Source organism: Mauremys mutica, chromosome 8, assembly GCF_020497125.1.
Source record: "Mauremys mutica isolate MM-2020 ecotype Southern chromosome 8, ASM2049712v1, whole genome shotgun sequence".
Taxonomy (NCBI): domain Eukaryota; kingdom Metazoa; phylum Chordata; order Testudines; family Geoemydidae; genus Mauremys; species Mauremys mutica.
The window spans coordinates 102,221,005-102,248,157 of NC_059079.1; the positions used below are offsets into that span (position 1 = coordinate 102,221,005).

At 42.9% G+C, this 27,153-nt stretch overlaps 1 protein-coding gene across 2 annotated transcripts in view; it reads right to left on the reverse strand.

The window, feature by feature from the left end:
- COL23A1 (collagen type XXIII alpha 1 chain) overlaps positions 1-27,153 on the reverse strand; it is a 333,055-nt gene that overhangs the window by 51,878 nt on the left and 254,024 nt on the right. The gene's annotated exons all lie outside the window — the stretch shown is intronic.

A 27,153-nucleotide genomic window follows, 5' to 3' on the forward strand; every position in this document is an offset into this window, starting at 1 on the left:
CTTGAAAAAGTGTGATTCTGTTTTCCTTTATGTGTACACATTCTAGAGATTTTGTATGGTGTTTTAATCTTGTTAGAACAATGTTACCCAGTGAACTTTTTTCTGTTTTTTAACCAAATAAAAGGCAAACAGACATCAGAGAAGAATTCACATGGCATGCAGAACTGTTTACATTTTGGTAGAGCCTGATATAAAGTAGCTCTGGAACCTGGAGCAAATTCTAGTTTTCAGAAGAAAGTTATACAAAAAAATAATCATACAAGAATTTAAAGATGCAAACCATTTCATTTCAAATCCCAATCCAGCTGCTTTTAATTGCGATTTTGTACCAAACACACAAAGCAGTATCCAAAAGGGATAGGAAGGATGGTTCTCTTAAGGGAAAACATTGTGTTTGTGGGAAGGTGTTTAATTAGTGATTGGTACAAAAGGCACCTTAGACCAGATTTCCAAAGGGTCCTCATCGCAGCTCTGACATCTGAGTGCCCCCAAACTGAAATTTGTGTATTCATCTAGTCTAAGCTTTGAATTTTCAAAAGCGTTCTTTTATTGAGATCACTGGTCTATGCACTTTGAATTTGGAGCTACACAATTTGAATTTCTAATCTAAAAAGTAAAAACTATAGTTTCCTCTATGAAATTCACCCCTATGCAGAATGACATGGGGCCTAAGCACCATTTAAATTCAGCTTAAGCCCTGTTTTAAGGACTTGAGTGTTGCATAGGCCTTAGACTAGCACTTTGTACAGGCATGAATTTCACACCTCATCCAGAGTCTCCTCCACATTTTATTTTAAGGCACTCTAGCTATCCTGGCCCACACTAGCCATTGTTAAAAACTTAATAAAAATAGCTCTACTGTGTCTGGAATAAATTTAAAGCCTTGAGGCAAATTTCGATTTCTGACTGGTTCCAGAGAAACCCCACCCACCAACGCTCTTCCTGAGGGCCTCCAGTCACAAGGACATCATCAGAATAAATTCCCATTGGCTGAACATGCTGTGAGGACAGGACGCCTTTCCCTGGTAATTGAACCCCATTCTGTGACTGGTGCAGTATTGAACATTGCCTGTCTTGGGGCTGAGACCAGTGTAACTTTGTGGGAACTAATCCACCCTTGGAGGGAAAGGAAGAAATATTTCTCAGTCAGTTTGATTTAAAAAACCCAACATTTGTTTGGAGCCACTCAGAGGTTTCAAACATTAGAAGTGGTCTGGAAGGAGGGACTGGAGATGCAGAGTGCAGGTGATGGGGTGATAGGTGAACGATAAATGAATATATTCACCTTGATTCTACGATCTAAACGGTACATATGCACACATAAAGACTTCTTTTGAGATTAACAATAAAAACCGGGGCCTATCTGTTCTGCCATGGCGTGTATGCAATGGTTTGTTTATAGTTTAATTTAAAACATAGAAAGTAGTAAAGGAAGATGCGGGGTTTGGGCTGGGCCATCACCATTTGCTCCATGTCAGCACTTGGCATGCAATGTTTCAACCTCAGAGTAAACCGATTTATTCAGACACATTTTGAAACAAATAAATGTGGCTGTTTTATCGTTCAAGTTGGGGAGGGTGAGAGTGGAATGCCAAAACGCCATTTCAGATTTATCTTTTAATTCTCAGCGGGTGAACTTCACGCCTGCGCAGAGAGCCAGCTCAAGGCCTGTGAAACATTCATGCCTTTGTCCTGGTTTACACCTAAGCTATGCTGCTCAAGAGAGGCCCAGAGAGAGACGCAGTTAAGCCAACCTAAGCCCTGGGGTAGAGACTGCTAGGGTGACAGAAGAATTCAAACAACAAATTAGAATCCTGATGTTGGTACAAAAGCAACAGTGTCAGCTGGCAGCTCCAATGCCTGCACATCCCCACCCCCGAGTGCCAGTCCTCATCCTATACTGCTTTGTTCTCATAGGATGTGTGGCAGGGGTTGGCAGACAGAGGAGTGGCACTTTCTCTCTGAATATAATAAAGACCCTCAGCTGCTCACTTTAGGACTGTCCAGCAAGTATTGCTGGGCTGGCTGCAATGGATTAGGCAGCTCCTCCAGCACATGCTGTAAGAGGGAGGTGTTCCAAAGAGTGCTACAATCCAGCTGTTGCAAGAAGCCAGAAACAACTTGGGAGAAGCAGGAAAAAGCCCTTTTGAGAGCCTCCAACCTTGGCAATACAAAGCCATCCTCTTCGTTTGACATGTAGAGACCCACCTAAAGGAGGCCTATTGAACTCTTCAGGCCTGAGTCCCGTCCCACTTACACCAACATAGCTCTGACTTCACTGTAGTTACTCTCCATCAACAAACATCAGCAGGGTCTGTCCCTTAGTTTAGACACGTCACGGTGGGAACGTGATTAATTTTGTTCTGACCAGGCTTGGTGTTCATTAGTCAGCAATATTGCAGATCTCGGGGATACTGGTCTTGTACCCACCCAGGCTCACCTGACCCATCATACAGCCCCACTATACTGAGGAGAAAAGTCATGGCAGCTGCATATACAGTTATTATCAGGACTAATGCTGGTTTCAAACTCCTGGATGCAAGGGTGGAGTAAGGATGTGGCAAACATTCTGAGATGCCTTTCACACCCGTAGGTCAGCAATGAAGAACTAAAGTAAAGTAGCAAGGTGATGTGACTTAAGTTTCATTTAATCTTGATACAACTTCTGTGTATGTAAAAGGCTACATTAGTGTCTTTCAACATTATGAAGTCTCTAAAATATTATGCTGCTCTGAAAATTTATAAGCACGTTCTCCAGCTGGAAAGGAATTTACCACATTTTCTCCACCCCCACTCCCCTGCTTTTGTAGAACTTATGATTTAAACCCAAAAAGCTAGATAGTCTATTTTTTAATGATTGCATAACTAAAAAATACCTTCATTTACAAAAGAACCTGCACTCCTCATGTTTCATGTCAGTGTAGTTGCATAAAAATACTTTCACAAAGCAAATTATATTTTAAATGATTGAAATTAACCAGTGTGGTATCCCCAAAAAGAATACTGTTCCACTTCTTAATATTTTCTGTATAAATCAAATGTTTTTCTTGTTAAAACTACTACAAAGAGCATCATTCCAAAGCCAGTCTTGGCGAATTCCTTATTGCCAGATTTAATAGGCAAAACCATTTGAATTCAATGGCGTGCCTGATATGCATGCCGCTGAAATTTAAATACATTGCAGATGTTCACAGTTAAGCAGAGATAATTTGCAAATATAAATATTTACACAACAGAGATGCCCCACAGGAATCAGAACTGCCTTCTGAATGAAACTAAGCCAGAGGATTTACTTTATTATCAAGATTACTGTAATGCCCAGAGTGTACAGGGCACGTTACAGATAAATAGAAGGCATGGGCTCTGCTCCTAAAGGCCCAATTCCACAATCCAGTCTCGTCCCGCACAGATACCAACTCCTACAATGGAGTTCCACTCAAGCCAATGGGACTTGGCATGTGGACCTTTTTTCCAAGATCAGGCTTAATGCAGAGATGTGCAAGAACCGAGCAGCCTAAGGGCTACTCTAACTTGTGCCAATTTGTAATAGTAGCCTAATGAACATTACAGTGTTAAGGATCCCTGGAGCACAGTGCATTCTGGCCCTGCTTCTACCCCATCTGGTTTCCAAAATACCTGCTATACCACAGACTGAGGGAGGACTTTGCACCAACTCAGGATTCCTCATATAAGGTCTTTTTGTGCCACTCGAGCAATGCAAAATAACCGTAACATGGGCCAAAGAATTACCCAGCAGGACTTACACAAAAAGCAGCAGCACAAAACTTACTTCATCATATAAAAAAAAATGCACCTGTGTATGGCTGTCAGAGAAACAGCAGCGATACCATCAGAGTTATGCGAAGACCTTTGGCTCTTTAAGTAGGCCAGGGAGAGATTTAGTTTGAAAAATAACAGCAGGTGTGAGGGAAGAGAGAGAATTTTATCACAAAATGACAGAGGTTTTGAAGTTGGCTACAGTCCCAGCATAACATAAAACAAGACTTGGGTGGACAAATGGCCACCCTCCAGCCAATGTACTGTGAGCATAATTCATTCCTCATTGCATGGACTCTCTCTGTCCTGATAGTAAATTAAGCAGGAAGATTTATGTCCCTAGCATTACTGCACCAGCGTTTAGAGCGAACAACACTTTGCATCTGCTGTACAGCTTTGAAAAGGCATTTACTACTCTCTAACCGACGATTAGAGAGAGGGATTAGGCCAAGATGTTGTGTACACAGTATCAGCTTGGAGGTGTATGAATTTCTCCATTTGACAGGAAGGCAAGATATCATGGGAATAAGGGATAAGTAAGAAGTGGTTATTTATTTAAACTGTCATATTATTGGAACAAAAGCTACTTCACGTCTTTGTTCAGAGGTCGCCAGCCCCATCACCATGAAAACAGAAGGAGACAGTAATTACAATGAATAGAGACTGCTCTCTCACATTTGGAAGTGATGCTTGATTTAAGGGCCCCATGGGAAGTAAATGAATTTCACAGAGCCTGTGGCTTCTTAAGGAATTTGCACAGTATTCCACTTAACTTTATTCTTATGACAGCAACCTCTCTACACACAGCCTAAAACAAGGAAGGGCACTGAAAATGAGACATTTGCCTTCATTATCTATATGATCAGCAAGCCAACTTGTTAGCCTAAATTCTGGGGACATTTCAGTGTTGCTTTTGTTTTGTGATTATACTTCTATTTTGAGTCACCCAGAATAAAGGAAATAGTTACCAGATGATTGTTTGTTCTGACTAGGTGGCACAAATGTTTACTGATGAGTTGCTTTCTTGACAATCTTTCACCTCAAGCACATGGTGCTATTATGATCCCTTTTTGGCGCTGTTCTGGATAGAGTCACAGCCAGTCTCTCGCTGTTCAGTTGACATATTGCACATCATTTTAAAGTATAAGGGAATTATGGGTTCCATGAAATCCATCCCCCTGGAACTCACGAAGTCCTGCACACAGTATCATATATGACCCCAAACAAACACTTTAAGAGCTTCATTTTTTGGTTCCAAAGGGATTATTTGAGCAATGTTGCAAAAGGAAGCCCTCCACACTAACGAGAGAGTTTCTAAAGCATTATCTGGGGACTGGGCTGCAGCCACCATCTTGCATTTTCCCTGGGAAAGAGTAAATCCTTGTATGGCTTTTTAAAAAGGCCACCTGTATTCACTCCACTCACAGAAGACACTAAAGATGGCTCTTGCCAGATCTGGTTGGGACCACAGGAGTCTCCAAATCCCCTGAGCTTGCCTCACAGGATTACCACATTTTCCTGATGGTGCTGTGTTCCATACCAGAAGTAAAAAGCAACAAACTCTCCCCACAGAGGTATCAGATGACACATCATAAAACAACCTCTGATCAGCCAGAGTTCTGCATTAAATGGAGGTTAAAATTCCTCACTCTGTTTCTAGGAAGATACACACCCAGACTGCAGAGCTCGGTGTATCAGTTCCCTGATGGAAAAAGAGCAGAAAGCAACAATAAGTTGCTAGCACCAATATCCATGATACAAACAAACAGGAGAATTCTGCAATTAAACTCAGCCGTTGCAGAGATTGTGTTATTTAATGGAGGTTGTACAGTCAAAGTGTTGTTAGAATCCAGTGTTGCAGCTTTACATGCTACTCTGGAGGAAGCTTCACTCTGTTCTACCAAAGGAGCAGACACAACTGTCATAGAGCAGTGGTTTTCAAACTGTGGGTTGCGACCCAGTACTGAGTCATGGAATGTCAGGCACTGGGTCGCCACAGCTCAGGTCAGCACCATTGATCCTGCTGTTAAAAGTCCCATCGAAGGTGCTGGCCAGCTAAGGCAGGCTAGTGCCTACCTGTTCCGGCACCGCACTGTGCCCTGAAAGTGGCCACCAGCAGGTCCAGCTCCTAGGTGATTCCTAGCCAATGGGAGCTGGGGGGGCAATGCCTGCTGGAGAGAGCCATGCAGAGCTGCTTGCGCACCTCCGCCTAGGAGCTGGACCTGCTGCTGGCTGCTTTCGGGGCACAGTGCGGTCCGTGGTGTCAGGATAGGCAGAAAGCCTGCCTCTGCATCCAGGCTGCACTGCTGACTGGGAGCCACCCGAGGTAAGCCCACGCCCCAACCCTGCGCCCGAACCCCATGCCCCAATCCCCTGCCCCAGCCCTGAGCCCCCCCAAACCTGGATCCCCTTCCTGCACCCCAGTTTCCTCATCCCCGGCCCCACCCCAGAGCCTGCACCCCCAGTCTAGAGCCCTGACTCCCTCCTACACCCTGAACCCCTCATTCCCAGCCCCACCCCACAGCCCTCACCCCCGCATCCCCAACCCTCTGCTCCAGCCCTGAGCCCCTCCCATACCCCAACCCCCTCATCTCCAGCTCTGTTGGGTCACAGGCATCAACAATTTTCTTCAACTGGGTCACCAGAAAAAAAGTTTGAAAACCACTGTCATGAGGACCAACAGACTTCACTAACACACTGAGAACATTACTTTATTGCTTGAGTGGGTGTGTTCTCCAAAATGTTAAGGAAAATACCTGGAAGTGTAATGCTAAATATCAAAAAGGTAGTGACCTTGAAATGCAAAATTCTTGAAGACAGAAGCTAAAAGGGGTTTCTGGGTTTGGGAATGAGACTGTGATCTTGAGTAGTTCCAACAACAGAACAATTTATTTCCTTCTACTCTCTCCAATGAAAATGGCAGAGTTTGAGGAGTAGTAGCAGCTTATGGCTAGCCCATGAACCAAGTCACTGTAAGCTCTGAAAGGAGAGCTCCACCCCCTCACCAAGTTCTCAGACTTGCCACATCTTCTGCTCAGCTGCTGAGCTTCATTTCAGAAGCCACCACTCACTCATCTGTGCATCACATTGCACCAATTTTCCTCCAGAACAACAAAGTGCTTTTATGGGGGAACCAGTCCCAAGGCTCCCCTCAAATTTCTGAGATTTGAAACGACTTCCATATGTTCTGCACAGTTTTTTTTTTCAAGTGTTTAAACCTCGGTGGGTATTTCACCTACTGCCCAAACACAGGAGAGGACACAGATTCTATGCGGTTTTAATGCAGGTAAGCCACTGTTTTGGAGCAGTGTTTCATGTAGGCATTTCATCCAGGCACTTCATCTCTTGATTCCTTTATATATATTTTTTCTCCCTACTCCTTCCTTTTTCCCCCAATACTGCTAGATTCCAGCTGGGGTTCCTCCACATTTGCTGCATGGGAGTAAATCTTCAGCTTTCCTTGTGCAACAAGCAGAACCTCCAACACAATTTCCACGCACAAATGCACTGGAAGTAGGAAAGCAGACAACAGTGGAGTAGAACTGGCTGGGTAGCAATGTTCCAACACATCAGCCGCTCCTCACAAAACAAACAGGGAATATCCAAGACTGGTAGCATGAGCAGCACAGGAAAAAGGTATGATACTAGGATGGAGGTAGACACCCAAAGCTTAGCTTGTGTATACATTTGTCTTTTGAGTATGCTGGATTCTGATGTAGTCAGTGCACTTTGTACTGGTGTGGAGGAGCAGGTTGGAGACAGGCTGTAAGTATCAGTGACCCCGGCTGGGGACTATGGCAGTACTGTGGTCTAAAGAGGTAAAATGAGAGATTTCGTAGCAAGCTCAGGTTTGAACACAAAAAAACCTTACTAAGAGTGGGGTTTATTTCAGAAGTTCTGGTTTAAGCAAGAAAACACACATTTGGCCAAGGACTTTGTATTCCTTCTATGCAGCATTACAGCAAGTAAACTCCACAGCAAACGCACAAGCCAACAAAGAGAGCAGATCTAATATTTCTTCAGAACTCCCTCCTCTGGTGTCTGGTCTGTAAAACCACTTTATCCTCTTCCCATGGGCTGAAGCTAGCCCTCCATCCTCCCAACACACTTTTAAGATGCTGAGCTGAACCAGGCCCAGCTGCACCTAATTAGCTCCCAAGCTGAGAGCATCTCCTTGAACTGATTCTTTGAACACTTGCTGGAAAGGTTACTCAAAAAGCCCAGGGCCCCATCTGGCTTGACACTGTATCCTCTGAGGGGCACCATCAAGATGAGGTATGAGAAGGTTGAGGAGTCCCCCTTGAAGGATCATTTGAAGACCTGGGTGTGATGTCACGGGGGAAAGAGAGAACCAAGATCTGGCAGAACACCATCAGCAAGCCTGAAGAGCGTCCAGCCAGATCACACTTAGCCAGTGTCGTTAGAACTTTGGACACATGGGCACCACATTCAGAAAGAGAATGGCCAGGCAACTCATTGGGCCAAATTCATCCCTGGTGTAATTAAATGGACTTGCATGGAGTTACTCCTTTGGTCTGATGATACATGAAACATACACACCTTCAGAACCAGAGAAAGCGTTTATGCCTGTGTCAAAACCTACCTCTGTAACCTGTACCGAACAATGCTCATCACCATAGAACCCAAGTGGCTACTACAGTCATCGCTGCTAAGACCCTCACTGCCTTGTTATGCCCACTGGAATAAAACAGGGATCAGAAAAGCTAAATGAATGCCACTGCAATATCTCAATAGGGTGGGATGGGGTGGGGGGAGCTTTGTCTTCTCAATGGAAGAACCACCCCTAAACCCAAGCATAAACATTCTGCTTTCCCAGAGATCTGCTCTTACAAAATTAAAGTTGTTCACACTTGTATTATCGTTAAATGAACATGGCAGAGAAATTCACAAATATGTTCGAGGGTAACTTTCTGCTTAAAGAGTTTTTCTAAAGTCATGTAATTGACCTGGGCACAGCACAGAGAAATAAAAGTTATACTATAATTGCAGTGAAAGACAATAAAACTAATGCTACTCTATAGATTACCTCCATCCCCTTGTATAAATGCATGTTTATGCCACTATGTAGGTCAGGTTCTCATTGAAAGAGAGATCCTGAAAGCATGTGCATGGGTGACTTTACTCACATAGGTAACCCCATTGAAGTAAATGGAACTTGTGTGAGTAAAACTACTCAAATGGGTGTTTACAGGATCAGTCCCTAAATTATAGTGTTATAAACCATGGTGAAGCTACCTAGGAAAACTAAGTGTTTAACACAGTAGCCAAAATCCTCATTGAAAGGATGGACACAGATTACAGCACATAAAACACAAACAATGTCTTAAAATACTGACGAGTTGAACAGCTGCTTGATATACTATTTCGTGCACAGAATGGTCTGTGGCTACGCAGTACCTGCAGCTCTGTTTCAGACAAACAGTTGCATCCTGAATATGCCCCGCTTAATACTCTAAAGGGATATCTTGAATTATTAAGACTAAGTGATTATCACACACATGTTGACAATTCATCAAATTATCAGACTGTCAAGTTGTGAGGAACTTCTAAATTCTCCCTGTAAAAGCAGTTCTTTATGGTGTCACTGCTGGCATTCATGTATCTTTCTTTTCAAAAAGTCTAGCTACTCCTGTGTCTTGGAGTGTGCGCTTTTCTGGTACACTAATCAGGGCCGCCCAGAGCGGGGGGGCAAGTGGGGCAATTTTCCCCAGGCCCCCAGGAGAGTTTTTCAGGGCCCTTGGAGCAGGGTCCTTCACTCACTCCGGGGGGCCCGGAAAGCTCTCACGGGGCCAGGTCCCCCAGAGCTTCTTCTGCTCCGGGTCTTTGGTGGCAATTTGGCGGTGGGAGGTCCTTCTCCTCCGGTACCCGCTGCCGAAGTGCCCCGAAGACCCACGGCGGGGGCTTCTTCCGCCCTGGGACCTGCCGCCGAAGTGCAGGGTCTTTGGTGGCAATGCGGCGGCGGAGACCCCAGGCCCCCTGAATCCTCTGGGCAGCCCTGACACTAATAGAGTGTCCTTCATTAGGACTGGGGGTTCTCTGAAGCTTTATTCCTTGGCATATGTTATTCATTTCTTGTAGGTCAGCCCGTCTACAGTCTTAACACATTTACTGGGTCTTACATAGGCTTTCCTGTGCTTAGTTATCTACACAAATTGAAATTCCTAATAGCTCAGGGTAAAAAAACAAACTTGATTGGTTACGGCCAAGGTTTAAGCTGTCCTCAATTCCATTATTCTGCTGTTCTACAGAGCTTCTGCATTAGGGAACTTACTAATGGGGATCAAGTTCCTTTTCTGCATTTACTCCTTTCCCTTCCAGACATAAGCTGCCCAACATTAGGCTTTAATTTTTGTCTTTAAAATTAAATTAAAAACGGAGTTTATTTTCCTTGCATGTTGTGTTCCAGTTCTATTTCTACACACATATAACTGACTTCGGTCAGACAACCAGCATTACAGCAGTGGCTCCCAAAGAAGATTTTAGCCCACGGTATGTATCTTTAAAAACTATTTCATTTATTTACTTATTTTTAAAAAAGAGTCTCATCTGTTCAGTTACAGCACTTCATTACCGGGGCTGATCATAACCTTACAAGTAATGTTCTTCCCAGTGAAGAAGTATTTAGAAAATTCATCTAGAACAACTCATTCTTCATTGGGCAGCTATTCAGAGAATGGAAGAAATGGCCCTATGTCACAGAAGCACTGTACTGGAGACTCTTTTTGTTCTGTCTCTACAGCATCTAGCACAACGGCACCCAAGTCTATGACTAGGACTCCTAGGTGATTACTATTTATTATTTGTACCGCAATGACAACTTTTTCTCTCTTTTCTATTTTATTTTATTGAATGGTTTTGGGTAGGATCAACCATCAACTGATTCTATTAGCACAAGTGTCCATCGTAAGAGAAGGAGGTTGTTACTACAGAGATTTAGGCTATTGTATTAGTTTGGGTAAGGTCTCCGAATTTCACCCATGCCTTCATTAGGATTCCTTGAATTTCTTAAAATTCAGCCAAAAGCCGCAAAAGTTCCAACTGGCCACAGGTCAGGACTTAATTCTGGTTTTCCTTTTCTCACTCTGGTCATTCCCCAGGAGCTCTCATCACAGTAAGAAATGAGTTAGGTGCACATGCAGCACTCACGACAACTATGGTTTATAAAACTCTCTCAATCAAAATTACAAACCGAAGGAGCCAAATTAATAATTAACACTGCTCCTGTCACTAATGCTGCACAGAAAATTTAGAAAAACAGGAGACGACTCTTTACTACACCACATACGTTCTGTAATTTGCTCCCTCTGTGCTTTCTATTAATAAGGCCATTTGCAAAAAGACAGACTCTTGGTTCTTGAATTCATCTGATCCTGGTGCTTCTTTCCCAACTCAAAGACATAATCCTCTAATCTGCAACATCTCCATTAGCTGCTGTGAGATTATGATGTTACAGAAGGATCATGACATTAGGTGGTGAATAAACAGCAGAGGTACATGAAACTCCTGCAGAACAAAAATCCCAGCTTCAAAGATCTTCTGAAATGAGAAAAGGCAGAAAAACCCAGTCCAGAAATATAAGATCTACTGTGTCAAGAGAATCATTCTTTAACAGTAGTGATGGGTCTGAATCAAACCTCCAGACCCACACTTGACCATGAGCCTCTCTCTACATGCGGATTGTGAACACACCGTACCTTCCTAAAGTTCACATCCAGATCTCAACTCCCTCTGTTTGGATCCCACGGATTGGTTCTGCTCTTAATAGAGATGGGACGTTCAGTTCAGAACCAGGATTTTGGATCAAAGCCAAAAGCTATTCAGTAGAAACAGGCTTTTTGTTGTTGTTGAAGTTTTCCACATGGCATTAGTGAGTCTTTAGTAAAGCAAACATCATCCTGGCTGCTGGTACCACAATGCAGCCACCTGCCTGGAACTGCCTGAAGCCAGGCCCCCTGCAGGACCGAGCCCTGAAGTTCGGACATGCTGCTAGAATCTCAGAGTGTGTTTTCAGAATGGTGATCACAGCACCCTGACTGGGCTGAGTGGTGATGGTTCAAAGGCACCTTCTCTAGTAGCTGGGAAGCATATTAACCTCCTCTACTATTGAGGCACCATAGTGGGACTTCAGGAGCCGTGCTGCATAGCATGATGTGAACAGTTAGCTGAGCTGTACGGAGACAGTAGCCTTGAAGACAAGAACCATTCACATGGCAGCTTCTGTTTCTGGAAACTTAGTGGGGCTCCACAAGAAAGAAGGCATTATGGCTTCTAAACATTCCACCACCCCCAAATGTCTAGGCAATGATGCCCCAGAAATTCCACAAGATTCAGCTGACTGAGCTCTCCTGCCCCTCTTGCACAGGATGTGGGTTTCTCAGGAGGAGGGGGCATGGGTGGCCAAAGTTCACATATTTTGCCCCAATCTATTCCAAAGTCCCAGAGCACTGTGTAGTAAGGCACGACTGTGAACGGCTAAAGGAATCAGGCTGCCCAGAAACTAGAGTGATGAGCATGCATAAGAAGCTATATATAATAGAATGGTGCTTATTTCTTCCCTGCGTGACTTGAATTCATTAATTGGCTCCATAATGAGACGATCTCACTGCATTTAAGTGTTAGCGGGAAAAGTCTATGGTATTCTTCTTGCATCTGGTCTTCATTTTCTCTTTACTCCCTGCAGATTCAGCTGTCTACACTGCTAACATAAGCAATGGAAGGCATCCCTGTCTTTGCTTCCCATAAAGCCAATCTGTATACGGCTGTTTCAGCTTTATGAAGATAAATGCCCACCAACAAGCTAATACTGACGGCCTATCAAATCAACAGTAACTGTTCCAGCCCACATATGAGGAACTGTCTAAGCCATTAAATCAAGGGTAAAGAGCTGAGCTGAGAGCTGGAAACGTTCTAGGCCAGATTTTGCCACCCTTCATCCCATGCAGTAATACCTTACTCCATGAATGCCCTCATTAGTTTCAATGGGACTACTCACAGAGCAAAGTCCTACTCTATGTGAATCCTTACAGAATCCACCCCTGTGCCAACATTTTAGTGAAGCAGCAATCCAGTTTTGTTTTCGTGTCCTTTTTGCATTGACTTTTCCCCGAGCCAAAAATGGACTTCGGGACTGAAGCTGAAACCAGTTTTGTGACTCAGCGGAATTTGTTTCAGTGGAAGTGGAAGCAGCAGGCTTCCTAATTTTCCTGCTCAATTTCATCCAAAGGCAGTTGCTGTATCCTTGCAATAAATGGCAAGACAGAATGCCAGGATGTGACCATGAAACCAAGCCCTTGTCTGTCTCCTTCTGGCTGACCCACTGCTTCCTCAGCTGTCAATCATTGTGTGCATAACAACTACCAGTTGCAGCATCCATATTTACCAGAACAATGTGTTAGGGAGACAGGCTTGTTGGAATGTTCCACGGCCCCCTGACTATGAGGATCTATTCATGTCTTCCCCCACTAGGACCGTGCATTGACATATGCACCTCAGTTATTATGTGTCAGAAACTGTGGTGAATGGTGATGGAAAACCAGAGAGCTGTAACCACAGAAAAAATTACTATATTATGTGTGAAATGTCATACGTTGCACACTTCCTAACAACACAGTGCCATGGGAACTGTGCTACTCCCCAGATCTGTGGCCAGAAGGCTCCAGTGGGGAAGAGGGGAAGATATGGGGATACAAACACACTTTTTGAAACAGGACTGTGCATGCACATCCCTGGTGCAATCCACAATGATCATTATTTGTACTGGAGTAGTGCCTAGGAGGCCCAGTCACACACCAGGCCACCATTGTGCTAGGTGTTGAACAACTGCACTGGGCGGTTGGAGATGCCATAGCTGGGTGAGGTGTAACATCAAGCTCCTGACCACTCCTGGTTATTAAAATCCCATGGGACTTTTTACAAGAATGGGCTCATTATTTCCAACTAGAGGAGAATGGGGTGTTAACTTTCCCCCTGGCCGAATTCAGTATTTTCTTCACTTTCTGACCTGAATGGTTCGTTGGATAGCTTTGCTCTCAGCTGCTCCACAACAAAGCTGGTTGCATTCCAATGGTGGACCGAACCACCCCTGGACATGCAATTGGTAACCGTTTTGTAGAATGTTTTGGGATCTTGGGATAAGGCCCCATTATGCTGTGACTATCAGTTATTAACAGATGCTGCATTTCCACACTGAGCAGCCATCCATTATCCCGATTTAGGCACGGTTAACTCAACAGGCAGCACAAACACTGGATGAAAATATGTAAAGAAAAAATATTTACCACATGTATGCAAAACTGGTCTTTGAATCTCTTTTTCTTTTGAGCTTAAGTCATTTTAGCTTTCTTACCAATGCACAATTCTCAAATACTGTTCAGCATTTACAGTGAATATATTACAGCTGACAAAACAAGTGGCAAAAATCCCTTCTGAAGCAATAGAAGCCATGCATGAATTCTGCACTTTCTTCTCTCTCTAAACAAATCTGTTGTTCCTGTTTGCCTACATTGCCAGCCCATCCCTCCTTTCCCTTAGGCACTTGCATGCTGGAGCCAGGAAGACTTAGCAGAACCAGCCACGTGGTGGTCAGCTATGAAGCCCCTTGACAGTTTTCTCAGTTGGCCCGTTGCCAACGACAATCATTTTTTCCAGTTCACTTGATGGTCTCTGTGACTTGCGTCCTCTCCATCTGCATTTCATCTTCTCTGTGGATTAACCGCTTAACACCCATTTGCCAGATCTTGTGCTCTCTGGACACAGACGAGCACTGAGAATTTAGAAGTAGCTTAATCCACAGGGAATTGTTCATAGCGAGCACTAATCTGAGACAAGGAACACAGCAGAAGCAGCTTGCTGTCACTCAGCGGTCTGCGAAGCACAAGAGGGTGCTTTTAATCTTTAAAAATGCAAACAGCTAAAAGAAAGCAAAGCAAGTCAGCTCTGAGTCTCTTAGCAAGGCAGTTCCGCTCTTCCACACACCTAAGTGTCACCCATTCCTGGAAAGCTAATTGTGAAAAACAAATACTCTAGGGTGATGACAACAGAATTTTTTTCATATATAGCTGTCATATTCCTCCAGTAAAGAGCAGAGTCATCATCTGCTTAAAAGAAAAACTCCAGTATTTTCCTAGAAACATAGTTTTGTTTCAACCTCTATATTTTATCTTACTGCCAGAAGGGATTCAGAAGATGACAGTCACATCCATGAGGACTGGTATGACTCTGATCTGTCCCCTTTCCCTGCCTCTTCAACCCCCTGCTCACAGATGAGACTGCTTCCCCAGAGGGTATGTGTTGGGTCCAGGGGCGGCTCTACAAATTTGGCCGCCCCAAGCAGTCATGCCCGGGAGGCGCCCCCGAGCCGCGGGAGCAGCGGACCTCCCGCGGGCATGACTGCGGAGGGTCCGCTGGTCGCGCGGCTCGGCTGGACCTCCCGCAGCTGCGGGCGGTTCGCTGGTCCGGTGGCTCCGGTTGAGCTGCCGCAGGCATGCCTGCGGGAGGTCCAGCCGAGCCGCGGGACCAGCGAACCGTCCGCAGTCATGCCTGCGGGAGGTCCAGCCGAGCCGCGGGACCAGCGAACCGTCCGCAGTCATGCCTGCGGGAGGTCCACTGCTCCCGGGGACCTCCCGCAGGCATGACTGCGGCAGGTCCGCCGGCCCAGCCTGCCGCCCCCCCGGGAAAGGGCCGCCCCAGGCGGGTGCTTGCCCCGCTGGGCTCTGGAGCCGGCCCTGGTTGGGTCTCATGCTGAAGGCAGGCAGGGCAAGATTGCAAGGTGGTTCTGAGGAGTGATGAGAACTCTGAGTAGTGGACTGAAGATAGTGGGAAGTGGAATGGAGATTGGCACTAGCGTTTCTTATGTGGAAAAGGTACAATTTACTAATCGTTACGTGAAATTCCTGAACAGCAGGAACACAAAGGAAGGACTGTAAGTTCAGTCCAAACAAAACCACTGCTACCCAAAAAGGTTTTTTAAAAAAAGTTGAAAAAAAAAAAGCAAAATCAAGTTTAAAATTCAATGCTTTTGCAGTCATATTAATGCAAAGTGTGTCATTTTCTGCTCCAATCTCTCACTTTATCTCCCATAGTAAGAACATGGCAGCTTTCTTTAATATAAAACTAGAGGCAATGGGCGGCTTTTGCCATTGACATCAGTGGGAGCAGGATCAGTCCCCTAACTTATTCTGAAATATATATAAACATTAACTTACTTAGCTGCAGTTCAGCTCTGCAACTCCTTCTTAAATCCTGGAAGTCCAGGTGGTGCTGAAATACACACTATGGCCAAGAGATACATATGCTTAAGCGCTTTGCTGAATCAGGGGGTTTAACTGTAAGCATGTAAGTATTCCATCTCTATTTGAAAAGCACCTAAACACGTACTTAAGCCCATTGACGCCTATATTGACCCAAAATATGGACTGGTTGACTACAAGCTCTTTGGGGCTCAAGCACTTTTAGTTCTGTGTTTGTGGGTCCTGCTCTGTGATTAGGGCTCTGGGGTGCTACAATAGTACAAATAAATAATAATAATAATAATATGTACAGTTGCTGATTTTCCAATAGAGGGCCCTATTTTAACACCCTTAGTTATGTTGAGTAGTATCTTACCACTTGAATTGTTCAGTTCAAATCAATTGGTCTACTTATGGAGTAAAGATATCAGAATCTGGCCCACAAGGATTTCTTCATTAAAAATATTTGTAAAAAAATGCAAAGACTGGTTTGCCCTTTTCATGGTTCACTTAAAGAATTTCTGTTTTTTGAAACAAAAGAAATAGTGTGAGCAACACAGTGTCACAAGGCATAAACTGCTGCACCTCAGCTCTTGTACACGTGGCTATTTCATACAGTCTAGCTAGAATATTTAATTTTAAACAGCGACCAGAAAGACACCATTTTTATATCAAGTTTTGTCTCAGTGTAGTGGCTCAAGTCTTTCCACTAGAAAATTGTAACTGCAGGAGGCTGATCCTGCATTTTCTAGGATATTAAATATTGACACTGAAGCCAAAGGGAATTTAGGGACAGGCTCTATATTGCTAATATTGACCCAACTTGAATTGCAGCATATTCAGCTCAGAGATTTGACTAGAACTAAGGAGTCAGTCTATGTTAGGCATTCTATGGGCCCCATCACCATCATATCTGAGTGCCTCATGATCTTTATCCTCAACACCCTTGTGACGTCAAGGAGAATTTTTTACTCCCATTTTACAGGATGGGCACCGAGAGAATAAATGACTTGCCCAAGGTCATGAAGAAAGTCTGTCAAAGCAGGGAATTGAACCCAGCTCTCTCTGGTCCCAGAATAGTGACCCAACCACTGGACAATCCTTTTTCTCTTCTAATCCTGCAAACACTCATTACAGAGCACAGCACTTACCAGTGGAAACAGTCCCACTGATGCATAGTTGCTGGAACGAGGGGCGCTGAGGGTGCTGCTGCACCCTTGGCTTGAAGTGGTTTCCATTATATACAGGGTTTACAGTTTGGTTCAATGGCTCTCAGCACCCCCACTGTACAAACTGTTCCAGCTCCCCTCCACTGATGCCAATAGGACCACTCATGGTTGTAAGCATTATTCATATACTTTAAAACCAGAAGGGACTATTATGAGAGTAATAATTCCAGCCAGAGAATGTCACCTGGAGACTCCTGCATTCAGCTAGTACACTGTGGTTGAACTAGAGTGCATCTTTTAGAAATGTTCAGTCGTGAGTGTCTGCAGGATCAGGCCTTAAACAGGGACTCTCTGATGTGGGTATGCAGTCAGTTTATGAGTGGAAAAGAGTATTTTCTCCATTCAGTGAAGCCTCTTATTATGGAGACTCCTCTGTGCTGTAGTTTAATTGGGTAGGGGAGGAGTGAGACAAGTTTTCATGGCCTTGCTATTACATTTTCCAGGAAAGACATACGTTTTACAACTTGCTAATTCTGGCTAAAGAGCTCCATGGAAATTACTTAGGATTTAGATAGTTATGGGTTTGCTTCCTAGACAGGGTTTAATCTCAATCTTGCTATATAACTAAAGTGGCTGTTATGATATGAAATAACATATTAAATGTATACACAGTATATCATTTTCATTACACAGGCCTCGTCTACACAGTATACAAGTATAACTAGGTCCGTTGGAGATATGATTTTATTTTCCTTTCACTTGTACAACCTGTAGTGTGGACACAGTTATGTCGGTATAAAGGGGTCTTAACACCAGTATTGATTATTCCCTTTCTTATAAGGGAATACTGTACACACACACTGTACATACACACACCATCTGCATACAAACAAGTGACAGACTGTCCAGGTGCAGGAACATAAGAACAGCCATACTGGGTCAGACCAAAGGTCCATCTAGCCCAGTATCCTGCCTTCCGACAGTGGCCAATGCCAGGTACCCCAGAGGGAATGAACAGAACAGGGAATCATCAAGTGATCCATCCCCTATTGCCCATTCCCAGGTTCTAGCAAACTGAGGCTAGGGACACCATCCCTGCCCATCCTGGCTTATAGCCATTGACGGACCTATCCTCCATGAATTTATCTAGTTCTTTTTTGAACTCTGTTATAGTCTAGGCCTTCATAACATCCTCAGGCAAAGAGTTCCACAGGTTGACTGTGCATTGTGTGAAAAAATACTTCCTTTTGTTTGTTTTAAACCTGCTGCCTATTAATTTCATTTGGTGACCCCTAGTTCATATGTTATGAGATGGAGTAAATAACACTTCCTTATTTACCTTCTCCACATGAGTCATGATTTTATAGACCTCTATCATCTCATTAGTCATCTCTTTTCCAAGGTGAAAAGTCCCAGTCTTATTAATCTCTCCTCATATGGAAGCCGTTCCATACTCCTAATAATTTTTGTTGCCCTTTTCTGAACCTTTTCCAGTTCCAATACATCTTTTTTGAGATGAGGCGACCACATCTGCACGCAGTATTTAAGATGTGGGCTTACCATGGATTTATATAGAGGCAATATGATATTTTCTGTTTATTATCTATCCCTTTCTTAATGATTCCCAACATTCTGTTCGCTTTTTTGACTGCTGCTGCACATTAAGTGGATGTTTTCAGAGAAATATCCACAATGACTCCAAGATCTCTTTCTTGGGTGGTAACAGCTAATTTAGATCCCATCATTTTATATGTACAAATGGGATTATTTTTTCCAATGTGCATTACTTTGCATTTATCAACATTGAATTTCATCTGCCATTTTGTTGCCCAGTCACCTAGTTTTATGAGATCCTTTTGTAGCTCTTTCCAGTCCACTGGATTGGGCATTGGATTGGAAATCAAGCAATCAGAATTCTATTTCCAGCTGTGCCACTGACCTGCTTTGTGACCATAGGCCAATCATTTCTCTGTCTCTCTTTCTGTTCCCATTGTTTGTCTGTCTTATTTAGTTAGACTGAAAGCCCTGTGGGGCAGGGACTGTCTCCTGTGATGTGTTTGTATGGTGCCTAGCACAATGGGCCCTGATCTCATCTGGAACATGTAGGCACCTTTGTCATACACTGCTTTAGAAAAGGAGACAGCTGGCCAAAATGATCAGAGTTAGTTTTACTGAATGGACTGGAACATTGCATGGCTCACTAGTATCTCTGGAGGATGTTAAACAAAGCCACTAAAGTTTGACATTTTTAAATCAGCAGGTCCAGATAATTTGAATCCAAGTATTTTAAAAGAACTGGCTGTGGAGCTCGCTGGACCGCTATTGTTGATTTTCCAACACTGGAGAAGTTCCAGAAGACAGAAAAGAAAGCTAACATTGTGCCATTTTTTCATGTGGGTAAATGAAATGACCTGAATAACTATAGGCATAACAGCCTGGCATCATTATCGTGCCTGAGATCGGAGTGGCTGATTGGGGACTCGATTAATAAATAATTAAAGGAGTGTAATGTAATTAATGCAAATCAGCATGGCTTTATGGAAAATAGATCCTGTCAAACTAACTTGGTATTGTTTTTTTTTAAATGAGATTACTAGTTAGGTTGATAAAGGTAATAATGTTGACGTAATATACTGAGACTTCTGTAAGGCATTTGAGTTGGTAGCACACATTTTGATTAAAAAACTAGAATGATATAAAATTAACATGGCACACATTAAATGGATTAAAAACCAGCTACTTGATAGGTGTCAAAATGTAACTGTAAATGGAGAATCATCATGCAGGTGTGTTTCCAATGGGGTCCCCCCAGGGATCAGTTCTTGGCCTATGTTATTTAACATTTTTATCAATGACCTGGAAGAAGAAAAAATCATCACTGATAAAAGTTTGCAGATGACATAAAAATTGGGGGAGTGGTAAATAATGAAGGGGACAGATCATGGTTAAATGTAAATGCGTACATCTAGGAAAAAAGAATGTAGGCCATGCTTACAGGATAGGAGACTCTATCCTGGGAACCCATGACTCTGAAAAAGATTTGGGATCATGGTAGATAATCAGCTGAACAGGAGTTCCCAGTGTGATGCTATGGTAAAAACAGCTGGGAGGCACAAATGCGGGAATCTCGAGTAGCAGAGAGATTATTTTACCTCTATATTTGGCACTGTTGTGGCTGCTATTGGAATCCTGTGTTAATTTCTGATGCCCACAATTCAAGATGGATGATTATAAATTGGAGAGGGTTCAGAGAAGAGCCACGAGAATGATTAACGGATTTGAAAATATGCCTTACAGTGACAAACTCAAGGAGCTCAATATATGTAGCTTAACAAAGAGAAGTTTAAGCAGTGACTTGATTACAGTCTTTAAGTACCTACATGGGGAACAACTATTTAATAATGGACTCTTTGATCTGGCAGAGAAAGGTATAACATGATCCAATGGCTGGAAGTTGAAGCTAGACAAATTAAGAGTGGAATAACAATGAGAATAATTATTATTACATTGGAACAATTTACCAAGGGTCACAGTGGATTCTCCATCATTGATAATTTTTATGTCAAGACTGGATGTTTATCTAAAAGATCCGCTCTAGGACAGACATGATCACAGTGGTCCTTTCTGGCCTTGGAACCTCTGAATCTATGAATCATGGAGAGAAAGAGAGTGCAAAATACAAATCATTTGTGGAGGGACACAATATCTCCGATTTGTCTTGTTTGTCCTGATTCTGGCATTCTCCCTTTAGTCCCAGCCACACTACTGGGTATTTTAAGAACTATGACCATCAGACTCTGCTATCAGTGGCCCTGGTAGTCTATACCAGGGTTTCATAACATTTCAGAAAATAAAAGAAACTACAGATACATTGATCGCAAGAAAACTTACTATGGCCTTGATCCTACAAAATTTACTCATGTGCTTAACTTTACATACCTCAGTGGGACCACTTGCTGCATGTCAAGTCTTTGTACGATCAGGGCCTATAACTGTACTAGTTAAACATGTCAGACATTAACATGGTTCCATCCATTGTATGGACAGGGTTAAAACCAGATAAAATATAAGAAGTCAAAGTTTTATAGTATTTGAATGAGGAGTTTTTCTAGGCAAAACTTTGATGTGGACCTGTTCCAGGTCTAATCTAATAGACTTTTAGAAACTGGGACTGCACCCTCAGGTTTTCAGGCTATGTATGGGAGAAAACAGTAGATTAAAACTCAAATTGTTTTAGTTCCCCAAGCAGAGGGGAGAAAGAACAGTCCCCCAAGGAAGTCACTAACCGCCTACCCCAATCATTATAATTATAATCAGACTATTGGATTGAGTCAAAGTGCTTTACAATAATAACAGTGCATCTCTAGAGGATTCAGTGACACGAGGCATAATGAAAACACTTTCCTCTTCACCTCCCAGCAGTTATGAGAACGTTAAGAGACAATAACAGTTGATCACTTTGGCAATGGGTAGGATAGTTTAATAATCTGTATAAATAAAACTGTTTCTATAAAAATAGCTACAAAAAGAAAGGCTGTTTTCTGCTGTGTTCTTTGCCAAGAATGTTACAAAGTTTATTCCTTTCCAATTTTGAACCAAATAAAGCTAAAGTTAGTCTTCTGGCAATTTACTAACTTTATTATTTTGCCAGCTGAAGTCTGCATTTAGAATACCTCAGAAGCTATAATTACTGATTACATCGTAGCCTAAAACTACCTAAGAAGTTTTGGGATTTTTTGTTTTTAATTGCAATCTACATAGCTAGGATGAGCACAATAAAATATTTGTAGTTGTTTTAGAGCTAAAATGAAACATTTTACTCCTTCAGCTCTCCTTTAGTCTTAGATCTTGATCCAATGAAGACTGTGCATAAAGCTATGCATGTGCTTACGTTGTCACAGTATCTGGGCCTTATTTTATACATAGGCTTGGCAGAATTTGCTTTTTATTTTTTATAATTGCAATAGATAATATCAATGTTTATTTTTAAGCATTCTTTTTCAATTTGTATCAATTTAGATTTTCACAGTTGCAAGAAATTACAGGGGATGAGACGTTATTTAATGGCAATAGATGCTGAGATTCAAAGAGTTAGCTTTATAAACCATTAAAACAGAAATCATCAACATCATACATCAAAATATACAAATTAAATATCCTTAAACCAACAAATCATACCTGTTTTTACTACTCATTTGCTAGTTCATTTGTAACAAGCTTTACTGGAAAGTCTAAATCACTGGATATTTACTCTATTAAATTCTTAATTTGCCTATCTGTAAATTTCAGTTATCATCGATGGAAATACTTTGTTGTCGGCTTGTGTGTGTGTATGAAATTGACATTTATTGACATTTACTAATAAAAATCTAAACCTCCCAAGCCTATTTATATAGTGTCTTTAAAACTGCTTTTCAGGATGCTTTAAAGCAGTGGTTTTCAACCTGCGGTCCATGGAATTTAATATAATATTCAACCATCTGATAGAATTTAATATATTACACCTCTGCTATAGAATTTTACACTATGGTGCAAAAAGCTTCCTGAAAGATAACTCTCTATTAAATTCTATATATTTTTCTTAAAACCCTATTACATTTCTATTGAACTCTAATTGGTTTCATTCCTTTCAAATTCTACAACAGTTATTTTATCTTCTTATAGAAATAACTTTATCAACTTAAGATTAAAATAGCCATATATGTAACAAAACACTCCAGTACATCTGCTGGATTCTACTGAGATCCCAGAAATTTAGGAGTCATGTGCATTTATGACACTGGATGAAGAACCATTTGACTTAGACTTGTTATTTCCTAATATGCCAAAGGTTACATGTAGTTATTTCATTGGATGAGGGATATATAGATTAAAATGAATTACTTTCAACTTTTTAAAAAAATACACTGTTCTTGGAAATTTAGAAGAAGGTAGAAAGAGCATCCCTCTAACTGCTCAGAGGACTACATCAAGTTCTGCCCTACATTACAGCCATGCAATCCTATTGGCGTGTACAGTTGTAACTGAGGGTAGAATATGACCCTAAAATGTAAGCTACATCAATTGTCAAAAAGCCATGTGTGGAATAGACAGCAGACATCCCATCCATGCATCACAACAGATGGAGGACTTTTTATCCTCCTTTAAACTCATGCGACAGACACAAAGCCAAAATTCCTTTCTACCACAACAATGCCTGTTACTGAAAATATCAGGGCAGTTTGTTTCTTATTTTACCTCAGGTAGCGTAAATAGCCAGCCCCAATGTCCTGCAGTGTACAGAGCTGCACTTAACTTGAAGCCAAGCTGCTGAACTGACCTCACCGCCAAGTGTTTCCCATCTGTATATCATAAATTCACAAAAGGGCATCCTGACACAGTGATGATCAATAAAGAGACTGCACATGAATTCAGGTTTTCATATGCAGCATGAGACAGCTAGAGGACAGAAAGCAAGCCCGCTAGCTAGCTAATCTCTTTTTTATACACCACAAATGAGTAACAAAGTTAACCGCAGCAGCATGTGTAGCACAGACCACCTTCCAAGCATCTACCTGTTCAGGAGTGACTAAATCATTAGACCAGTTTGATTAAGCAATTGGATGTGATGGAGGCCAGCATGTGCTGCTACTGAATGTGAGACACGAATGCCTGCTTTTATTTAATCTAACCCCTTTCTTCTCCAAAGGGAATTGGACTCTTCAGAAAAGAGAGATACTTTTGCCTCCTTCTTAGATAAAGCTACTTATTGTGCTTACAGCTCTGTGGAAGCAGTGGTCTGGGGTTCGGATGAGTTCTAGCAAGCCTCACTGGCAGGTTCGGCTCACTCAGTTTTGCAACTATTTTGACCAGGATCTTAAAGCGAAACTGCATGAGCTACCTGGAGTGCAGGGCCCAGTGGGGTAGGAGGGAAACAGCAGCCACAGTGGGGCAGCTACAGGCCCCTGCCCTCCTGCAAACAGAAAGGCCGGGTGAGGATTAGGTGGAGCTTTGACTCTGTTTCCTTCCAATGCTCTGACCAGCCGAGCTGTGGTAATGGGGGCACCAGGAAGGGGATTGTGACTAGTGTGCTCCCTCAGGGCAGATTGTAAAGTTACATCCGAGCCCCGTGTAACTTAATTATTTATTTCCTTCCACCATTTCCGGTTTTCAGGAGCCTGTGACTAAAACAGCACTCGGCAGTGCCAAAAATATCATTGGGATAAAAAAAACAAAAAAAAAAAACCCCAAACCCAACAAAACAATATTTCCCAAGGGCAGCACTAATTTATAGATGGTTAGTCAGCATCCTGCTGAAGAAGAAAGTCATTCCAAAAGTGCTATTGAACGGTCCAATTAGAGCAAAACCTTCTCGCTTAATCTTTAATAAATTAAATTCTTAACTTCTGATAAGCCACTTAAGCATTTCTACAGACTGCTGTTCGGTGGTGTTTGCTGCTCTTCAGAAGGATTTCTACTGGTTGTTCCCTGGCACTTCGCAGTTTGCAAAGAGTTGTCTGTGTTGCTATGAACATTCATTCTGGGATTGGCATTTTCTCCCGGTCATGATGACTGGGTCCTTTTGAGGGGAGAGAGATGACGTGTAGGTACCTGAGGCCTTGCCAGCAGTGCTACTCTGGGCAGAAAGTTCAAGGAACTTGAGAGAACTCACCACGCTGTTGCTGGATTGTTTCTAGAAACCTTTTCCACAGCTATGAAGAGGTTAACTCCCAAGCTGCTGCCATCTGCAAAGTGTTACCACAACCTTGGAGCCACTGGCAATGAGGATGGGTTCAGGCAGTAACCCTGCCTGCAAACATCCTCTCAAGTCCTTAACCCTGAGTTCACACAGCCCTAGGATGCTACTCTATACAGTGGTGTGCGGGGCAGTCAAGCACCTCAGAAAAGTCCATGGTGCTATGTGGGGGAGGGAGCAGGGGTTGATATGGCCAGAGCAGGAGCTGCAGAGGCAGAACAGGTTTTAAAAGAGACAGTCACTTAATTTTATGTATAATTTTGACAAAAAAACACCAAGTGACTTTGGACACTTGTAAGAATCCTCACCCTGGATGTGGTGTAGTGAATATACAGTGGTCCCCATTAAAAGGCCAAAAAATCTGTCAGATACTACATTAGAAAACACTGACCATTTAAACAGAGACACCCTCCAAATACCACACCCTTGCACTGGCCATCAGCAGGGGGCACTGAACCTGGGAATCGTAAAACATGTGCCTCTCCTTGCCTGAGCTAATAGACTTATGTCTATTAACCAAAGTCATAGCAGGCTCATCAACCACTATATGCAACCAGCCACCATTAGAGGGGGCCAGGGTACCACTCTGAGTGGGTGTAGGTTACATGAACGGTAGTTGTAATTTCCTCTGGAAATAAGCAGTCGAGTTGACTATAAAGTATTACAAAGAATCTTGCAGGTCTCCTACTGTTCCTTTCAGAACGGGTTTTTATACTGAGTTTAAGTTATTAAAACCAACTGGAAAGGCAACTACATACTTTCCTGCTATTGATGTAATGGAATAAAAGGCTTGTTTTAGAAATTAATTTACTATTACATTGCCCAGTCTAGGAGATCGGCGTCCCTGAGGAAATCTCTGATCTTTTCCCAGAGCAGCTCAAAAACAAGTCCCGGGAAAATGAAAAGCGGAAAAGCTGTTCTTTTTCCCCTTAGTTGTTTTTACTTCAGTCATTCGTCCATCGCACACTGAAATTTTCTGCTGTTTGCATGAGTACAAAGTGGAATTAAGCCAGAGCACAAGGAGGAGGAAAACAAGAAAGTGCATTTTCCCAACAGCTTCTTTTAAAAAGATGTCTGTCACGGCAAGGAGAAGCCTCAACAGTTTTCTGTCCCTTAGAAGGGGAACAGCAGGAACATCAAGAAACCCTGACAGAGATTCAAACAACATAGTGTGAATTGTACATTATTCACAAAAGCAGCTGCAAAACTGTGGTGCACTGTAACACTAATGGACATTCATTGTGATTTCACTGACTGATGGCACACAGCATACGGAGCAATCACTTCGCTCACCACTGAAGTGCAGGCACTTGGCTCCATTCTGGGGTGGAGCATGGCAGGTGTTTAAAAATGCACAGAAGCTACACAACAGGGTAGAGAGGCAGATGTAAATCCACAATTTGGGATTTGGCTGGAATCAGGTTAATACTCTTGCAGTAAGTGTCACGAAGTTATTACAAAAAAAAAAGCCAGGACCTTGGTTTAGTCTCTCCTCAGAAAGAAGGCACCCTCTGGCTGAGCAGCATCCCTTAGAACCAGTGCAAATGGCATCAGCACCACATACTGAATTACCAGTACTGCTTCATACCACTCCTGAGTCTTCCCGAGTGATCTAATTCCCAGCAGGGCTGTCCCTAGGGGTGCGGGGGGCCTGGGGCAGACATGACAAAGCCGTCACTTCTGGGACCGGACTGTCACTTCTGGGACTGACTGCACTAGCCAATCGCACTGACCTGTGGGCCCCCCCCCCAAAGCATGGGTCCTGGAGCGGTCGCCCTGATTTGCCATACCCAAGGGACGGCTCTGACTCCCAGGGACTGAGGTCAGCATTGCTTAGCTGTGAGATCACAGTTGGAGGTGCTAGGGTGTCACATGCTGTAACACACCTTTGAAGAGAACAGTCGGTATATTTTTAGATATGGATACATCAAGACTCATTTTGGGGTATCTGTGCATTTCCTTCAGCAAGTCAACACCCAAACTAGGCCCCTCTATAGCTGAGCATTAACATGGGGACAAATTCAAAGATCCTCACTCAGTTTATACTCTGGCAAGCTCTCAGTGGTTTGCTTGAGTAAGACCCCCCTACAAATATGCAGGGAGTCAGGATTTAGCCAATAATCATTAGTATAAAATACACAATCTGCTCTAGAGCTGTAGGATTAAATCCCTTAAATACCGTAACCACTGAAGGGAGAGGAAAGGAAAAAAAATGAACTAAGAC